The sequence below is a fragment of the Protopterus annectens genome, chromosome 2.part2, assembly GCF_019279795.1.
Source record: "Protopterus annectens isolate FY-2018-M chromosome 2.part2, PAN1.0, whole genome shotgun sequence".
In the NCBI taxonomy this organism is placed as follows: Eukaryota; Metazoa; Chordata; order Ceratodontiformes; family Protopteridae; genus Protopterus; species Protopterus annectens.
The window spans coordinates 590088365-590102456 of NC_056730.1; positions in this window are offsets into that span (position 1 = coordinate 590088365).

A 14092-nucleotide genomic window follows, 5' to 3' on the forward strand; every position below is an offset into this window, starting at 1 on the left:
TTCCAGTATGTTTAGAAAGGTGTAATGAGAATCTTGGAGCATGGTGGGGGATCTGTAGCTAGCTACAATTTGGATTTCAGGCTTACCTAGTGTTAGTTGCACCTGGAGAATTTCAGATGCATTGTGTTGAGCAACTAGCCTGGAGGTGTGAATATCCTTGGTGAATATGGACACTCCCCCACCTTTAGTGTTTCAGTCTTGGTTTTGTGGCCAAAAGGCGTGGTAAGAGTTGTAGACTGGTATTGCAGGGGTGCTCTCTGGAGCCTTAAAACAGGTCTCAGTTACTGCACAGATATCAATGTTCTCCATTTTTAGGAGTGCCTCGAGAGAGTGCATTTTGAGGTTTAGACTTCTAGCATTGAGTAGCATTACCTTCAGATTTGTAATGCTTGTATCTATTACGGTGGTGGTTTTATCCTTTGAACCTTGCCTATAAAAGGCACTATAGGGGTAGCAAGAGCTTTAGTCAGTAACCTGAATCCCAGGGGTGACAGGTGCAAACAATCTCTGGCAAAGTATCGTTGTTTGTCGATCATGTCTTCCCAAGCAGACAGATACTGGATCCCCTTTGAATGACACCAGAAGCTTAGCCAATTGTTGAAGTCAATCACTTTGTCCTAATACTGTGGTATCATTTAAATTGATTTTTTGTGTTGCATTGAATAATATCTAGCTGGAAGTTGTGGCTTGGTTTTTTCAGTTAATGCTTGTTAGACTTTAGTGCTTGTTAGACATCCTGCATAGCCAGTGATAAGTGGGGGTAGTTCACTTCATTGATATTCGGTTTCTGCCTAATCTCCGAGCTTTGGCCAGCTAAGACATACATGCAATCAACTGGACATATAAGTGAATTTAAGTAAATCTTTATCTCCACTTTTTCAAATAATACAGCATTTAAATTGATTTATTTGTGTTGCATTGAATACTATTTAGATGGAAGTTGTGGCTCTGTTTTTTCAGTTAATGCTTGTTAGAATTTAGTGCTTGTTAGAATTCCTGCATAGCCTGTGATAAGTTGGAGTACTTCACTTCATTGATATTCGGTTTCTGCCTTATATAAGTGGTATATTTTGGATTATTTTCTGCTTAAACTCTGAGCTTTGGCCAGCTAAGACCTTCATGCAATCAACTGGACATATAAGTGAATTTAAGTAAATCTTTATCTGCACTTTTTTTCAAATAATACATAGGTTCATAGGTTCATAGGTTGGTATGAGGCTATCGGCCCTAGGGCCTATACAAGCCTAGCCATAACAATTCCCTGGATATTTCTTCCCAAAATATTTACTTCTCTGGACCCCTGTCTAGCAGGGTGACTGACATGATCCCCGAGATGAATTTCCTATCTCCCATCCAATCATCAAGGTTCCTTTTGAAGAGGGCCAATGAGGCGCTCTGCTTGACATGCATTGGCAGTCTATTCCAGAGTATGTGGAGTCTCTGGATCAGGAACCTATCCCTCCAGCATGTTTTGTTCATTGTGATGACAAGGTTTAGATCCCTGGAGCATGTGGCTCTGAGGGATTGGGATTTCTTTAAGTGGAGCATGTCCAACATTTCAGGGTTTGACATGGCCTTGTATGTTAAGCAGAGATCACCTCTGAGTAGACGATATGCCACAGAGTATAGCTGGAGTTTTTTTAGATAGTCAGCATATGGCATCTGCTTTAGGCCTGTGATTCTTTTAGTGAGGTATTTCTCTGGCCTTTCCAGCTGTTGCAGATGTCTTGTGAGGTACGTACCAAATGGGGCATTATACTCTATAATGGGTCTAATGAGGGATAAGTACAGTGGGACAATGGCCTCCTTTTTTCTGGATGAGAAGCCCTTAGTGATGAGATGTGCCACATAGAAGGATTTCCTGACTGTTGTGGCAATGTGGTTATCAAAAGTGAGACCACTGTCCACCTGTGTCCCTAAGTCTCTCATCACACTTTCGATGTTTAGTGTACTGCCACCTATGTGGTAATTCATGAGTACATGTTTTTTTCCAAAGGGGATAACTATACATTTCTTGGCATTAAGCTTGAGCCCATGGCTCTGGCACCAGGCATCTGTTTCTGTAAGGCCCTTTTGTAGAATATCCACATCATTTGGGGATTCAATAATGGCTCCCAGTTTGCAGTCATCTGCGAACTTTGTTAGCCAGAGTCCCTTAGTGTTGGCCTGTACTTCAAAGAAGTAGATGCCAAGCAAGAGTGGTCCCAGGATTGAACCCTGAGGTACTCCACTTGTCACTTGTCTGGAGCTGGATTTGGAGTCGGCTACTTTTACAGTCTGGGTTCTGTCAGTAAGCCAGTTGGCAACCCATCGAGTGACGTAGGGATTTATGCCGAGCTTAGTAAGTTTATCTATGATTCCAGTGTGGGGGATGGTGTCAAAGGCCTTGGCGAGGTCCAGATAGGCTGTGTGGACCGCCTTACCCTCGTCCACAGCTCTGGAGACTGATTCTAAGAAGTCAATCAGATTCAGGAGACAAGATCGGCCCTTCACAAATCCAAACTGGATGGGGTCCAGTGTTTGAAGGTTGCCAATGTCTTTGTTTATAAGTTCCATGATAATGCGTTCCATACCCTTGCAGATCAGGCTTGTGAGACTGATGGGACGGTAGTTCCCGGATCCAAGGCGGATCCCCCCTTGTGGAGTGGGTTAACTGTAGCTGTGCGTCACTCAATGGCTGAGGTGAGGCTACGATTAAACATGACACTTAGGTGAGGTGCCAGTTCATTTTGTAGTTCATGTGGTACATGGCCTGGGATATCATCTGGTCCCATGGATGCTGTATTCTTAGCTTTGGAGAGTGTGGTTTCTACCTGTGTGGCCTTGCTTACCAGAATTTGGCAATCATTTGGTATTGAGATGGGCTCTTTAGTGGGTGAGAGGGGGGTGAAGTTGGCACTAAATCGATCTGCCAGGATATTGGCAATATCCTTGGGATCAGTATATTTAATGCCATTCTGTTGTAGCTCAGAGCAGATCTGAGCATTGCCATTTAGATTCTTGACATAACTATAGAATGCCTTGTGGTTGTCTTTGGAATCTTTGGCAATTTTATTTTTGTAACTAGCTTTTGAGGATTTTATGAGGGATCTCAGCTTCTTACTGAGGCTGGTGAGAAAGTTTTTTGCATCCTGGGATTTTCCTCTTTTCTGCAACAGTTTCTTCCTTCTGTTATATAGTTTATTTGTAACAGGGGACCACCAGATTGGCTTCCTTTTTTTGGAGAAGAGCACCTTGGTTCTATTTGGGATGGCACGATTCATGCACGAGTGGATGTGCTTGTACAGTGCCTTAGTGTAGGATTCTGCAGTCAAACTTTCAGATCCCGTCTGCATGAGTGTCATGAAGTTTGTCACTTCTGACTTCAGTAGCATGAAGTTGGCTTTGGAGAACTGTTTTAAGGAGGTTTCCTTACTGAGGGTGGGGCTGGGATGTGGATGTCAAGGGTGATTTGATTATGGTCAGACCTGACCAGTGAGGGGTCACTACTGGTGTGGAGTATCTATCTCCCATGTTGGTAATGACCAAAGCTAGGATATTGGGGCCCCTGGTGGGACAATGGATTAGTTGATCCAGGGCATTGGAATTTAAGAATTCCAAGAACTGTTGGGAAAAGAAGTTGGTACCCGAGTAGTTTTCCCAGTTAATGGCAGTGTAGTTGAAATCACCCAGTATTAGGGTGTTTGGTTGCATCTTAATATTTTCCAGTATGTTTAGAAAGGTGTAATGAGAATCTTGGAGCATGGTGGGAGATCTGTAGCTAGCTACAATTTGGATTTCAGGCTTACCTAGTGTTAGTTGCACCTGGAGAATTTCAGATGCATTGTGTTGAGCAACTAGCCTGGAGGTGTGAATATCCTTGGTGAATATGGACACTCCTCCACCTTTAGTGTTTCAGTCTAGGTTTTGTGGCCGAAAAGCGTGGTAAGAGTTGTAGCCTGGTATTGCAGGGGTGCTCTCTGGAGCCTTAAACCAGGTCTCAGTTACTGCACAGATATCAGTGTTCTCCATTTTTAGGAGTGCCTCGAGAGAGTGCATTTTGAGGTTTAGACTTCTAGCATTGAGTAGCATTACCTTCAGATTTGTAATGCTTGTATCTGTTACGGTGGTGGTTTTATCCTTTGAACCTTGCCTATAAAAGGCACTATAGGGGTAGCAAGAGCTTTAGTCAGTAACCTGAATCCCAGGGGTGACAGGTACAGACAATCTCTGGCAAAGTATCGTTGTTTGTCGATCATGTCTTCCCAAGCAGACAGATACTGGATCCCCATTGAATGACACCAGAAGCTTAGCCAATTGTTGAAGTCAATCACTTTGTCCTAATACTGTGGTATCATTTAAATTGATTTTTTGTGTTGTATTGAATAATATCTAGCTGGAAGTTGTGGCTTGGTTTTTTCAGTTAATGCTTGTTAGAATTTAGTGCTTGTTAGAATTCCTGCATAGCCAGTGATAAGTGGGGGTAGTTCACTTCATTGATATTCAGTTTCTGCCTTATATAAGTGGTACACTTTGGATTATTTTTTGCCTAATCTCCAAGCTTTGGCCAGCTAAGACGTACATGCAATCAACCGGACATATAAGTGAATTTAAGTAAATCTTTATCTCCACTTTTTCAAATAATACAGCATTTAAATTGATTTATTTGTGTTGCATTGAATACTATTTAGATGGAAGTTGTGGCTCTGTTTTTTCAGTTAATGCTTGTTAGAATTTAGTGCTTGTTAGAATTCCTGCATAGCCTGTGATAAGTTGGAGTAGTTCACTTCATTGATATTCGGTTTCTGCCTTATATAAGTGGTACATTTTGGATTATTTTCTGCTTAAACTCTGAGCTTTGGCCAGCTAAGACCTTCATGCAATCAACTGGACATATAAGTGAATTTAAGTAAATCTTTATCTGCACTTTTTTTCAAATAATACATAGGTTCATAGGTTCATAGGTTGGTATGAGGCTATCGGCCCTAGGGCCTATACAAGCCTAGCCATAACAATTCCCTGGATATTTCTTCCCAAAATATTTACTTCTCTGGACCCCTGTCTAGCAGGGCGACTGACATGATCCCCGAGATGAATTTCCTATCTCCCATCCAATCATCAAGGTTCCTTTTGAAGAGGGACAATGAGGGCGCACTGCTTGACATGCATTGGCAGTCTATTCCAGAGTATGGGGAGTGTCTGGGTCAGGAACCTATCCCTCCAGCATATTTTGTTCATTGTGATGACAAGGTTTAGATCCCTGGAGCATGTGGCTCTGAGGGATTGGGATTTCTTTAAGTGGAGCATGTCCAACATTTCAGGGTTTGACATGGCCTTGTATGTTAAGCAGAGATCACCTCTGAGTAGACGATATGCCACAGAGTATAGCTGGAGTTTTTTTAGATAGTCAGCATATGGCATCTGCTTTAGGCCTGTGATTCTTTTAGTGAGGTATTTCTCTGGCCTTTCCAGCTGTTGCAGATGTCTTGTGAGGTACGTACCAAATGGGGCATTATACTCTATAATGGGTCTAATGAGGGATAAGTACAGTGGGACAATGGCCTCCTTTTTTCTGGATGAGAAGCCCTTAGTGATGAGATGTGCCACATAGAAGGATTTCCTGACTGTTGTGGCAATGTGGTTATCAAAAGTGAGACCACTGTCCACCTGTGTCCCTAAGTCTCTCATCACACTTTCGATGTTTAGTGTACTGCCACCTATGTGGCAATTCATGGGTACATGTTTTTTTCCCTCAGAGGATAACTATACATTTCTTGGCATTAAGCTTGAGCCCATGGCTCTGGCACCAGGCATCTGTTTCTGTAAGGCCCTTTTGTAGAATATCCACATCATTTGGGGATTCAATAATGGTTCCCAGTTTGCAGTCATCTGCGACCTTTGTTAGCCAGAGTCCCTTAGTGTTGGCCTGTACTTCAGAGAAGTAGATGCCAAACAAGAGTGGTCCCAGGATTGAACCCTGCGGTACTCCACTTGTCACTTGTCTGGAGCTGGATTTGGAGTTCGCTACTTTTACAGTCTGGGTTCTGTCAGTAAGTCAGTCGGCAACCCATCGAGTGACATAGGGATTTATGCCGAGCTTAGCAAGTTTATCTATGATTCCAGAGTGGGGGATGGTGTCAAAGGCCTTGGCGAGGTCCAGATAGGCTGTGTGGACCGCCTTACCCTCATCCACAGCTCTGGAGACTGATTCGAAGAAGTCAGTCAGATTCAGGAGACACGATCGGCCCTTCACAAATCCAAACTGGGTGGGGTCCAGTGTTTGAAGGTTGCTAATGTCTTTGTTTATAAGTTCCACGATAATGCGTTCCATTCCCTTGCAGATCAGGCTTGTGAGACTGATGGGACGGTAGTTCCCGGGATCCAAGGTGGATCCCCCCTTGTGGAGTGGGATAACTGTAGCTGTGCGCCACTCAGTGGGCACGAAGGCTGAGGTGAGGCTATGATTAAACATGACACTTAGGTGAGGTGCCAGTTCATTTTGTAGTTCATGTGGTACATGGCCTGGGATATCATCTGGTCCCATGGATGCTGTATTCTTAGCTTTGGAGAGTGCGGTTTCTACCTGTGTGGCCATGCTTACCAGAATTTAGCAATCTTTTGGTATTGAGATGGGCCCTTTAGGGGGTGAGAGGGGGGTGAAGTTGGCACTAAATCAATCTGCCAGGATATTGGCAATATCCTTGGGGTCAGTATATTTAATGCCAATATGTTGTAGCTCAGAGCAGATCTGAGCATTGCCATTTAGATTCTTGACATAACTATAGAATGCCTTCTGGTTGTCTTTGGAATCTTTGGCAATTTTATTTTTGTAACTAGCTTTTGAGGATTTTATGAGGGATCTCAGCTTCTTACTGAGGCTGGTGAGAAAGTTTTTTGCATCCTGGGATTTTCCTCTTTTCTGCAACAGTTTCTTCCTTCTGTTATATAGTTTGTTTATAGCAGGGGACCACGAGATTGGCTTCCTTTTTTTGGAGAAGAGCACCTTGGTTCTATTTGGGATGGCACGATTCATGCACGAGTGGATGTGCTCATACAGTGCCTTAGTGTAGGATTCTGCAGTCAAACTTTCAGATCCCGTCTGCATGGGTGTCATGAAGTTTGTCACTTCTGACTTCAGTAGCATGAAGTTGGCTTTGGAGAATTTTTTAAGGAGGTTTCCTTACTGGGGGGTGAGGGTGGGATGTGGATGTCAAGGGTGATTTGATTATGGTCAGACGTGACCAATGAGGGGGTGACCACTGGGGGTGGAGTATCTATCTCCCATGTTGGTAATGACCAAATCTAGGATATTGGAGCCTCTGGTGGGACAATGGATTAGTTGATCCAGGGCATTGGAATTTATGAATTCCAAGAACTGTTAGGAAAAGGAGTTGGTACCAGAGTAGTTTTCCCATTTAATGGCAGTGTAGTTGAAATCACCCAGTATTAGGGTGTTTGGTTGTATCTTAATATTTTCCAGTATGTTTAGAAAGGTGTAGTGAGAATCTTGGGGCATGATGGGGGATCTGTAGCTACTACAATTTGGATTTCAGGCTTACCTAGTGTTAGTTGCACCTGGAGAATTTCAGATGCATTGTGTTGAACAACTAGCCTGGAGGTGTGAATATCCTTGGTGAATATGGACACTCCTCCACCTTTAGTGTTTCAGTCTTGGTTTTGTGGCCGAAAAGCGTGGTAAGAGTTGTAGCCTGGTATTGCAGGGGTGCTCTCTGGAGCCTTGAACCAGGTCTCAGTTACTGCACAGATATCAATGTTCTCCATTTTTAGGAGTGCCTCGAGAGAGTGCATTTTGAGGTTTAGACTTCTAGCATTGAGTAGCATTACCTTCAGATTTTTAATGCTTGTATCTGTTACGGTGGTGGTTTTATCCTTTGAACCTTGCCTATAAAAGGCACTATAGGGGTGGCAAGAGCTTTAGCCAGTAACCTGAATCCCAGGGGTGTCAGGTGCAGACCATCTCTGGCAAAGTATTGTGGTTTGTCGATCATGTCTTCCCAAGCAGACAGATACTGGATCCCCTTTGAATGACACCAGAAGCTTAGCCAATTGTTGAAGTCAATCACTTTGTCCTAATACTGTGGTATCATTTAAATTGATTTTTTGTGTTGCATTGAATAATATCTAGCTGGAAGTTGTGGCTTTGTTTTTTCAGTTAATGCTTGTTAGAATTTAGTGCTTGTTAGAATTCCTGCATAGCCAGTGATAAGTGGGGGTAGTTCACTTCATTGATATTCGGTTTCTGCCTTATATAAGCGGTACACTTTGGATTATTTTCTGCCTAATCTCCGAGCTTTGGCCAGCTAAGACATACATGCAATCAACTGGACATATAAGTGAATTTAAGTAAATTTTTATCTGCACTTTTTTCAATTAATACAGCATTGAAATTTATTTATTTGTGTTGCAATGAATACCATCTAGCTGGAAGTTGTGGCTCTGTTTTTTCAGTTAATGCTTGTTAGAATTTAGTGCTTGTTTGAATTCCTGCATAGCCAGTGCTAAGTGGATGTAGTTCACTTCATTGATATTCGGTTTCTGCCTTATATAAGTGGTACATTTTGGATTATTTTCTGCTTAAACTCTGAGCTTTGCCGAGCTAAGACCTACATGCAATCAACTGGACATATAAGTGAATATAAGTAAATCTTTATCTGCACTTTTTTCAAATAATACAGCATTTAAATTGATTTATTTGTGTTGCATTGAATACTATCTAGCTGGAAGTTGTGGCTCTGTTTTTTCAGTTAATGCTTGTTAGAATTTAGTGATTGTTAGAATTCCTGCATAGCCAGTGATAAGAGGGGGTAGTTCACTTCATTGATATTCGGTTTCTGCCTTATATAGGTGCTACATTTTGGAATATTTTCTGCTTAAACTCTGAGCTTTGGCCAGCTAAGACCAAAATGCAATCAACTGGACATATAAGTGAATTTAACTAAATCTTTATTTGCACTTTTTTCAAATAATACAGCATTAAAATTGATTTATTTGTGTTGCATTGAATAACATCAAGCTGAAAGTCGTGGCTCTGTTTTTTCAGTTAATGCTTGTTAGAATTTAGTGCTTGTTAGAATTCCTGCATAGCCAGTGATAAGTGGGGGTAGTTCACTTCATTGACACTCGGTTTCTGCCTTATATAAGTGGTACATTTTGGATTATTTTCTACTTACACTCCGAGCTTTGGCCAGCTAACAGCTACATGCAATCAACTGGACATATAAGTGAATTTCAGTAAATCTTTATTTGCACTTTTTTCAAATAATACAGCATTTAAATTGATTTTTTGTGTTGCATTGAATACTATCTAGCTGGATATTGTGGCTCTGTTTTTCAGTTAATGCTTGTTAGAATTTAGTGCTTGTTAGAATTCCTGCATAGCCAGAGATAAGTGGGGGTAGTTCACTTCATTGATATTTGGTTTCTGCAAGTGGTACATTTTGGATTATTATCTGCTTAAACTCTGAGCTTTGGCCAGCTAAGACCTACATGCAGTCAACTGGACATATATTTTAAAGTGGAACCTGTGTGTTGAGAGACAGCCTTACAAGACTATCTGCAAATATATAGAGCTGAGTATATTTTTCTGTATTATTCTGTATTATAGAGCTAAATTGTTGCTTAGATATCTGTTGTCTTACTGTTCTGCAAATATACAGAGATCAGTATATATTTTTTTGGTTTTATAATTTGCATTCTGATTCCTCACATCTCTGTTGAAACTGTCTTCCCCACCCCCCACCCCTCATTTTGGTTTCTATAGCTTGTGTTAGGTTCTCTTAATTTGACCTGTTAATAGCAGCAGTCTGCACTTAAAGTGGAATCTGTGTGTTGAGAGACAGCCTTACAAGACTATCTGCAAATATATAGAGCTGAGTATAGTTTTCTGTATTATTCTGTATTATAGAGCTAAATTGTTGCTTAGATATCTGTTGTCTTACTGTTCTGCAAATATACAGAGATCAGTATATATATTTTTTGTTTTATAATTTGCACTCTGATTCCTCACATCTCTGTTGAAACTGTCTTCCCCACCCCTCATTTTGGTTTCTATAGCTTGTGTTAGGTTCCCTTAATTTGACCTGTTAATAGCAGCAGTCTGCATTTAAAGTGGAACCTGTGTGTTGAGAGACAGCCTTACAAGACCATCTGCAAATATATAGAGCTGAGTATATTTTTCTGTATTATTCTGTATTATCGAGCTAAATTGTTGCTTAGATATCTGTTGTCTTACTGTTCTGCAAATATACAGAGATCGGTATATATTTTTTTGGTTTTATAATTTGCACTCTGATTCCTCACATCTCTGTTGAAACTTTTCTCCACCCCCCTCTCCCTGTTCTTGGTTGTAGTTTAAATTTGGTGGCTTTTGCAGTGCCCGCCTCACTGTAGATTTGATCTAGGACACTCCCCCAGTCCCATCTCTTTACCGCATTCTACCTAATAAACCCTTTCTGCACTTGCTTTTAGTCCTTTTTAATTTAATTACATTTTTTTAAACTGTGTGTGGACTAATATTGCTACATACTTAAGTGTGCCAGCTTGCACTGCATGTGAATTGTTTTTACTACTGTTTTTGCTACTTTTCTGAAAAAAAAAATTGTAAGCCTGTTTCCTACTTTTCCTGTAATTAGTGTTCCAGACACAGATTTGCTGTATCCAGGACTATTTGTAAGCTTTTGAGCCCTAAGAAGCATTTCTATGTTGGAGGGAAGCCTTCTAGCTTATCAGTGGGAGTGGTAAGCACTAGGTAACCTGTCTACCACATAAGGAGTGGTTCTGGCCCAGAATTTGTAGTTATTGACCGTTTGGGCGGTCTTCCATCTCTCTCAACTTTCTGATTTGAAGGCCTGCATTTGCACTTGTTTCTGTCCTGTAACTCCTGGGCCCATCTCATTTGCTCACTCAAAAAAAAAATGTATCTGCTTTTACTGTATTTGTGTTTCTTCCTACTTTATTTTGCTTTTGCGTCATCTTAAAATTACTCAATTGTATTTATTACTGCTGAGTGTAACTCATTCTAAGCCTTTTAGTTTAAGCACTTGGACTTCAGACCAGTTGTTTTACATTAAGAAGGTTTGTGGTCTGCACTGTAGTGGCAGAACAGGTAGCTTACATCCTTCTAAGTTGGGAACTGCTGATTGAGGGCTCAGTGTCTGTTATTCTAAAAGTGTATTAATTCTGGTTTAAGCACTTGGGCTTCAGGCCAGTTATTTTACATTAAAAGGGTTTGTGGTCTGCAATCTTGTGGGAGGAGAGGCTGGACTCTGCCCTTCTGAGCTGGGAATTTCTGGTTAAAGGTTTATAGTGCCTATATATTTAAACTGCTTCTTACTGAAATTGGTACACCTTGTTTGCTGTAGCATAGACTAGATCCAGGCCTGCTGAATCTAGCTCTGTTTGTATAACTTGAGCACTAATCCAGGCATTCTTTAAAGTATTCAATTGTATTTATTACTGCTTGGTAGTAACTTGATTAAAGTGTAGCTATCATTCTAAGTCTTTTGGATTAAGCACTTGGGCTTCAGACCAGTTGTTTTACATTAGGAAGGTTTGTGGCCTGCACTGTGGTGGCAGGACAGGTAGCTTACATCCTTCTAAGTTGGGATCTGCTGAGTGAGGGCTCAGTGTCTGTTATTCTAAAAGTATATTAATTCTGGTTTAAGCACTTGGGCTTCAGGCCAGTTGTTTACATTAAGAAGGTTTGTGGTCTGCACTGTAGTGGCAGAACAGGTAGCTTACATCCTTCTAAGTTGGGAACTGCTGATTGAGGGCTCAGTGTCTGTTATTCTAAAAGTGTATTAATTCTGGTTTAAGCACTTGGGCTTCAGGCCAGTTATTTTACATTAAAAGGGTTCATGGTCTGCACTCTTGTGGGAGGAGAGGCTGGACTCTGCCCTTCTGAGCTGGGAATTTCTGGTTAAAGGCTTATAGTGCCTGCATATTTGAACTGCTTCTTACTGAAATTGGTACACCTTGTTTGCTGTAGCATAGACTAGATCCGGGCCTGCTGAATCTAGCTTTGTTTGTATAACTTGAACACTAATCCAGGCATTCTTTAAAGTATTCAATTGTATTTATTACTGCTTGGTAGTAACTTGATTAAAGTGTAGCTATCATTCTAAGTTTTTTGGATTAAGCACTTGGGCTTCAGACCAGTTGTTTTACATTAGGAAGGTTTGTGGCCTGCACTGAGGTGGCAGGACAGGTAGCTTACGTCCTTCTAAGTTGGGAACTGCTGATTGAGGGCTCAGTGTCTGTTATTCTAAAAGTGTATTAGTTCTGGTTTAAGCACTTGGGCTTCAGGCCAGTTATTTTACATTAAGAAGGTTTGTGGTCTGCACTCTTGTGGGAGGAGAGACTGGACTCTGCCCTTCTGAGCTGGGAATTTCTGGTTAAAGGCTTATAGTGCCTGCATATTTGAACTGTTTCTTACTGAAATTGGTACACCTTGTTTGCTGTAGCATAGACTAGATCCAGGCCTGCTGAATCTAGCTTTGTTTGTATGCTTGTTGCTTGTTTGCTTGTTATTTCCCTGAAATGCTAATTCCACCTAAAATGGGGCTTTTCAGTGCTTCGGTGGATCCCTAGTGATATCTGCATTGCTTACTGTACTTATTTCCTTGTTTCACTTGAAAGAAAGTTAGTTTGTCGTTTTTGCATTTAAGTTACCTGTAACACATTGCATTTAAGATACCTGGCACTTGCTCACTAAAGCAATTATATAAGTCAGCACTAAAAAATTAAAAGCACTACACCCTCACAAACTCCCCTTGAGTACCTTGTTCCCCATTGGCCCTTTTTTTCAATTATAACGGAATTCCCAATACTATTCTAGCATGTCCAAAGGTCAGTTGTCAATCTCCTCTCCGGTCCAGCTGGTGAATCTGGGAATCTTGAGGCAATGTTACAACTGCCTCATGTACACAGACAACCCTCTCCTCCTCCCAACAAATTCCAACACATGTGAGAGATGCAACCATATAGCCATACTGGAGGCAAAGCTCTCTCAACTCAGTACTGGTGAAACCAGTCAGGAGGAGAAGGAAACCACACTCACTACAATTCCAGTCTCACATAGACCTACCACGACAGCAAACCAAACACATAAACTCACAAAAACATACTCGGAGGCTCTAAATAAAATTCTGCCTAAGCAGCAGAGACCGCCAAAGCAGACACCTAAGCAACCGCTACCCCAAAACAAAACACATGCAACACATAGCTCACAAAGCCAGTGTGCTGAACAGTCACAGCCCTTAAGGCTAAACAACACACCTGATACTCTTGTAATAGGTGACTCTATCGTCAGGCACACTGATGTCCCGCTCACCAGGCTGAACAAGGAGAAGGTCATGGTGAGCTGCCTGTCGGGCGCTAGGATCCGCCACATAACACAAGCACTCAGGTCACTCCAAGGCAAGTACAAATATGACTCAGTCATTGTCCATGCTGGTGTGAATGACCTGAGATGTACCTCCCTGGACTACATGAAAAGAGACATAGAGGAGCTCTCTGAGCATGTAGCCCAGGCCTGTATGACCCTGACCTTGAGTAGCATCTTACCCTCACCAAGAATGATGCCACAATATGAAGACAAGATGATCAATTTCAACAATTGGCTTAAGCATTGGTGTCATTCAAAGGGGATACAATGTCTGTCAGCCTGGGATGACATGGTCGACAAGCCACGATGCTTCGCTAGGGACGGCTTACACCTGTCACCCCTGGGCTTTTAGATATTGGCAAAGGCTCTTGCTACCCTCATAGTGCCTTTTTTAGGCAAGGCTCAAAAGACAAACCCACCTCCATAGGTATCACAAGGGATAAGAAACTAAGAGTAATGCTACTCAACGCCAGAAGTCTAAACCTCAAGATGCATGCACTCAAAACTCTCCTTAGCATGGAGAACATCGATATCTGTGCAGTAACAGAAACCTGGTTCAAGGCTCCCGAGAGCACCCCAGCACTACCAGGTTATACCTCATACCATGCTTTCCGGCCCCAAAACTTGGACCGAAACACAAAAGGAGGGGGAGTATCAATATTAGTCAAATATACCCACACCTCCCGGTTGGCGGCACAGCACAAAGCA